The 5,689-nt window shown below is 48.0% G+C and overlaps 1 protein-coding gene across 1 annotated transcript in view; it reads left to right on the top strand.

The window, feature by feature from the left end:
• Positions 1–5,689, top strand: part of AOAH (acyloxyacyl hydrolase) — a 148,581-nt gene that overhangs the window by 110,655 nt on the left and 32,237 nt on the right. The window lies entirely within an intron of this gene.

Here is a 5,689-nt window from a genome sequence, read left to right as displayed (position 1 = left end):
AGCTAGTTAGTCACTCTGCAGACACTCGGAGAACATCCTGCCTGGGCCAGGGAGCATTGGAGGTGATTCATGTATATATGTCCTTAAAGAAAGATTGTAAAAAATGCATTCGACGTGGATAAAACTTAGATCTGGCCAAAGTATCTGAAAAAGGCAAAAAGGATTCTTTCTTTTTCCTGCTTTATGCCTAAGAAAACAATTCTGTGCTCATTTCGGGCAGAAGCGAGGCCCTGGAATGAAATCCTTGAGAAACCCTTGATTTTTCACAGTTAGCTCCAGGCCCACGACTGTCAGGCTGTCTTACGAATCCGAACATAAGTAACCCAGGTAACCCACCCGTGTCGATGGATGACAAATGCGGCGGATGCTAAAAAGGCAGCGGCACGTCGCCCTTCTGCAGACTGTAACCCACGCTTTTCAACTCTACGCATTTTTGTGGTCTTTCCCTAATGGGAAAGTAGGGTAAAGTCTGTAGAGAAGAACGTGGGAAAAGGGAATAAGGGCACTAGAATGAAAGACAAATAGCAGAACGTTTACAGAGGGCGGCCCTACGAAGGTTCTTTCCCAGGCCCAGCCTGCGACATTGGTTACAAAGCTAGGTTTCCAAGTGTTTGACATTCGGATTCCGTCTGTGTTTTCTCAGTTTGTCTAGGAACCAACTGTTGGACCACCCAGCCATCGTCATTTATGCCATGATTGGGAATGATGTCTGCAATGGGTGAGTTCTTGAGAAAGAAGGTTTTGAAAAGTCTTTGACTCGGGGATCCCTCCTTGTCCACTCCACTCCATTGCAGTAGCCTGCTGTCGGGCTGAAGTTCTCTGTCTTAGCAAGTCCTAGACGCATGTGAAATCAACGAAATCAACAGGTAATGCTGAAAGACCCTTTTTAAAACACATCCAATCCATTAATTCTTTGCTCTGATTCACAGCGAATGGGTGTGTCGTGATCAGTTCCGAGTTGTAGCACGAGAAATATACTTCTACTAGCCAAGAATCCAAGACTGAGAATCATGACTTTTTAAATGAAATAAGACAAAATTAAGAACAGCTGCCTCGCTCCTGTTCTCACACACTTACTCATGCTGTCGAGACTCCATACACTTAGAGCATTTGCAGAGAAACTGCACATAATTCACGGCCAATCCTACCTATTCCCAGGGCCCCAGTAAGAAAGAAAGTGGTTTTGCTAACCTGCTAAGATCAATAGTGATCTCAAAATGCTGAATACCTTAGTTACCCCATAACAGTTTGGAAGGTTGTTCAAAATCTGCGGACGCCCCTAAGAATATGCTGCACATGTGAATGCTGTCTGCTCTGTGCTCACAGCCAAAAGAAAAAAGGGAGACATCGGATCTAGAACAACTCCCCAGTAGCCGCCCACCCACCATCTTAGAAAATGGCAGAAAAGGAAAGCCAAGAGGGGTGAAGTGACTTGCCCAATGAATTGACAGAGCTGGCTTCCGCCCTGAGTAGCTCTAGACCCAGGCCGCCCTGCTCACTGCCCATCCTTTGCTTTTCCGTACCTCAAAGTTCAGTGTTATTAAAATGCACTTGCCCTCATGGACACCTCCGTGAGAGCCCTAGAATTCTTACGGCGAAGGAGGTATAGACCTAACCAGTGAAGTGAGTTCCGCACAGGAGATACCACACTGTGATCCAGAGATGCTTGTGTGCCAGACACCCCTTGGCATCCCCAAAGCTGGTTTACGGCTCTCCTCAGAACTCAGAGTCATCAAGGTTACATGCTGAGGACCCAAGTCCCAACTCTGTGACGAACCACCTGGAACTCTCCAGTAACTGGCAAACAGCCCCCAAACCTGCCATGAGTGCAGTCATACCATTCCCTATTTCGCCTCATCCCCAGAGCAGCCCTGTAAGGCAAGTATGATTGTCCCCATTTGACAGTTGAGAAAACCGGATCTGCAAGGTCGAGGAGCTCGTTTATACTGCAGTGAGCGGCCAAGCCGAGAGCCAGACCAGGGTCTCCGACGAAATTCCGTGTGCTTTCGATAGTCCACACTGGCCTCGCTTGCTTTCTCTTATGCATTTAAAAGTAATGCCGTGAGCACCTGTGATGTGCCGAGCACTGCGCCAGGCTCTGCAGGCCACAGCGCCTGACCTCGGGCTGCTTGCAGAAGGAGAAGCATTGAGCTTCAGCCCCGGTCCCATCACAAAACAGAACAAACCGATGGTCGTGTCAGCGCTGCAGGGGACAGACGACAGACTGGTTAGACTGAGTTAAGGGCGCCCGCAGAGAGAGGCTTTGACTCCAAGAGCCCGAATCCCGAAAGTGCCCTTTGGCGGCAGAATCTGCTCACCCAGGGCCCCCTCCAGCCCAGTCCTGCTTTTCCTTCCCAAAGAGCCTAAGGGCAGACAGCCATCAGCCAGAGACCCGGGCCAGCCTCGCGGCCTGCTGGGATCTGGGCAGAGAAGCCCCAAGCATTTGGGTGAAAGAACAAAGCTGGCAGCGTGAGCTGTCCCCGCGGTGCCCGTTCTGTGGAGGGGTTAGAAAAATAATGACAGATGGCAACTGCACCTCCTCGTCTGCCAGCATGTCAAGGTGGAGTTGATAATCTAAAAAGAGCAAAGTGAGTTCACAGAAAGCTCATGCCAGCAACGAGTTGCATAATAAGTCCATCCTGGAGCAAGTTTGGGGATATTTTCTTGACTTCTTTCTTTCTTTTTCATGGTGGTGCCCACTCTCGCCAAAATAATGCAACTATGTGCTTCTCTCTCAATTCTCTAAACTCATGTAGTTGCTCAATAAATACTTGTTAAATGAATGAAAGGTCAGGATCGGAAGACAGCTTTTCATGTCTGGAATTCAAGAAAAAAGTTCATGTAGATGAACCTCACTTTCTCATTGTAACTACTCGGTTTGGCCTAAGCCAGTCCAGCTTCCCTGGGCTTTTCCTGTCATTATCCGTGAAGCCCTAGCATGTGAGTGATTCAGAAGGAAATAAATTCTTAGAAACAGGGCAGCTGTGAGTGAGCTACAGCAGCAGAACCTAGGGGAGCAGGGTTGGCAGTGGGAAATGGTAATGTCCTTAAGACGCTCAGATCATAAAGGGTGACGCCAACACTTCCCCAACATCCCAACGTGGCAGCCCTGAAAAGAACATTGGAACTGCTGGAAATGTGATAGAATTATAAAAGCATCTAGCGCTAGTCGCATAAATTGACATGGTTCCATTTTTTATAGTGGACCTAGAAATTATAGATTGTACACTTTTCATCTGATGGAGAGAGCTGGGACCTCCACCCACACACCACAGGTCGTTTGTGTGCCCCGGCCCCCCAAACATTTTTTTTTCTGCACTGCCAAAACTTCAGAGGTCACCCTGGACATCTGATCAGCACTGCATTAAGAAGTTGGCCAAGAGGCTGACCCAAGGAGCCTGGACTGCCCAGAAGCTATCCTTCCACCCAATCGAATGGTAGAAAACCAGCAGAGGAGGGAGTGGACAGACTGCTACTTAGAGGAAGTCCCTCCCCCAGGCTCCTCCGTGGCAACATGGTGGCCAAGGGGATGACAGGGAGTTTCCCAAGCAGCCAGCATGTCCTGGGCCACACTCTAAGGGGACCCAAGGTCCCTATGCTTGGGGCATGTGGGCCCAGGAGTCCCCATCCCATTCCCAGTTTGTGTCAAGACGCCTCTTTGAGGGGGTTGGGTGGAAGGTCAGTGATGTGATTGCAACTGGCTGGCCTGAGGATGGGGCTCATTCTATTACGGGGCGTGGGGAGGTCTGACGCGCAGGCCTGGCAGGTCTCAGGGCTTCAGCTCCGGATCCGGGAGACGTTTTCCAAGAGGCCGTCTGCCTCTTCTGCTGGTGGCGGCACGTCTCTCTGCGATCAGCCAGGTGCAATCTTGCTGGAATACCCGCCAGGGGGATGAAGGGTTCCCAGCCCTGCACCCAAGTCGGAGGCGGATTTTGCATGATCAGACGCCGTTCATTAGGACAAAGACAGACCTGAGCCTCCCAAGGGCCGGGGCTCTGAGAACTGGTTCATTTTGCTGTGCACATCAAAGGAGGTCGCTGACCACGCTCAGGCGTAGGTCGTGTGGCTGTCCCCGATGACCGGAAACCCTTCCGTCAGCAACGCCAAGCCTTCGATTTCTATTTCACTGAGTCATTAGCCTTTTCGGTGACGCTTGCTTCATTTGCGGGGTGCTCTTTTCACAAACACGAATTAGCTCAGATTCCGTGTTTATCATCACAGTTGTGTCTCTAACCAAAAAATAATCATAAGATAGGGACTAGAGAGACTTGCTCCGTTTTAATTCGCCTTGCCTTCCTGTGGCTGGAGAGAATGAGCTCAGCATAACCGCTTTGCACCAAAGTGCTGCTGTACCGACAGAAAAAAAAATGAAGGCGCCAAGCGAAAGTGAGCAGGCAGAGTGCACTAGCTGGACCAGTGACAGAAGACAGGATGCAGACACCCAACTGGCTTTCATTTCAGTCCTGCCGTCGCACTCCGAACACACAGTGAATAGAAAGCCTGGTTACTATGGGTGGGTTCTCTGGTCTGAATAAACCCACAAGGCAGCCTGCAGCCCCTTCGCAAACTCAGAGCCTTCTATAGCTTCTGTGTGTATACAGCCAAGCCAAAGCCCCTAGCCAGCCTTCCGCCCTTAGTAGGTCTAGGCAGCCCGCTCTCAAATCCTGAGAGTGCTTTTTATGCAGGTTAGGGAGAGCTGTGTTCACAAAGTAATGTAACTTGTCCTGAGGTAACAAAAACCATAAATTTAGCATTCTGTTCTGCATGCTGGGGTTTGTTCAAACAGGACACGTTCTTTTTTTCTGTCCTTTTTTTTTAGGAAAGTCCAAGCAACCCACTGCATAGTACAGAAGCACACACACCAACCACAACTGGCATCCAGAAAGGCCACGCTCGATCTGCCTTTTTCTCTGCATGGGTACATGTTGCCTGTCACAAAATGGCCCCCGTGATCCTCATAGCTGTGGTCAGCCTTGTCACCTCTGGATAGCAGATAGCAGTCATTTGGGAAGTGATTTTATTTGACTAAGTGAAGCAGGCAGAAGAGAAATAACATGAAATGACAATGTTTTCTCCCTTTTGCATTAAAGATTGGATGGAGTCCAGTTTTTTCCCCTGTAGGAAGGATAATAAAAGTGATATGGAAATCCGTTCTATTTATATTGTTTCTCTAATTACAAAGTAACATCTACTGTGAAAAGTTCAAATAATACCGGGCTTAGGAAGTGAAAGTTTCCCCATGATCTTTTCCTACTGCCCCCACTGAGCTGACCAATCATGAGAGTTTGATGTATGTGCAGCCAGATGGTATCTATGCAGATTCCAATTTGCATATTTGTAATATTCATCTAAATGAAATTATATTGTGCTTACTGCTCTGCCATTTGTCCATTTTAATCAACAACTAATGCTACTCTCCATGCTAATACATAGAGATTACTTCATTCTTTTTATATTTTTTTATCTTACTGAGGTGAAATTCACATAATGCAAAATTAGCCATTTTAAAGTGAGCCGTTAATTCGGTGGCATTTAATACATTCAGAATATTGTGCAACCATCACCTGTATCTCGTCCTTCATCCTTTTTAACGGCTGTATAGCATTCCACTGCATGGAGGTACTGCAATTTATGTAGGCAGGCTTTTGGGCTTTTTTCAGTTTTACTCTATTCCAAGTAATGTTGTAAT

This window comes from Pteropus vampyrus, unplaced genomic scaffold, assembly GCF_000151845.1.
Source record: "Pteropus vampyrus isolate Shadow unplaced genomic scaffold, Pvam_2.0 Scaffold75, whole genome shotgun sequence".
In the NCBI taxonomy this organism is placed as follows: Eukaryota; Metazoa; Chordata; class Mammalia; order Chiroptera; family Pteropodidae; genus Pteropus; species Pteropus vampyrus.
Note: the sequence above shows the minus strand (reverse complement) of the source record. Positions and strands in the feature narration are given on the sequence as shown.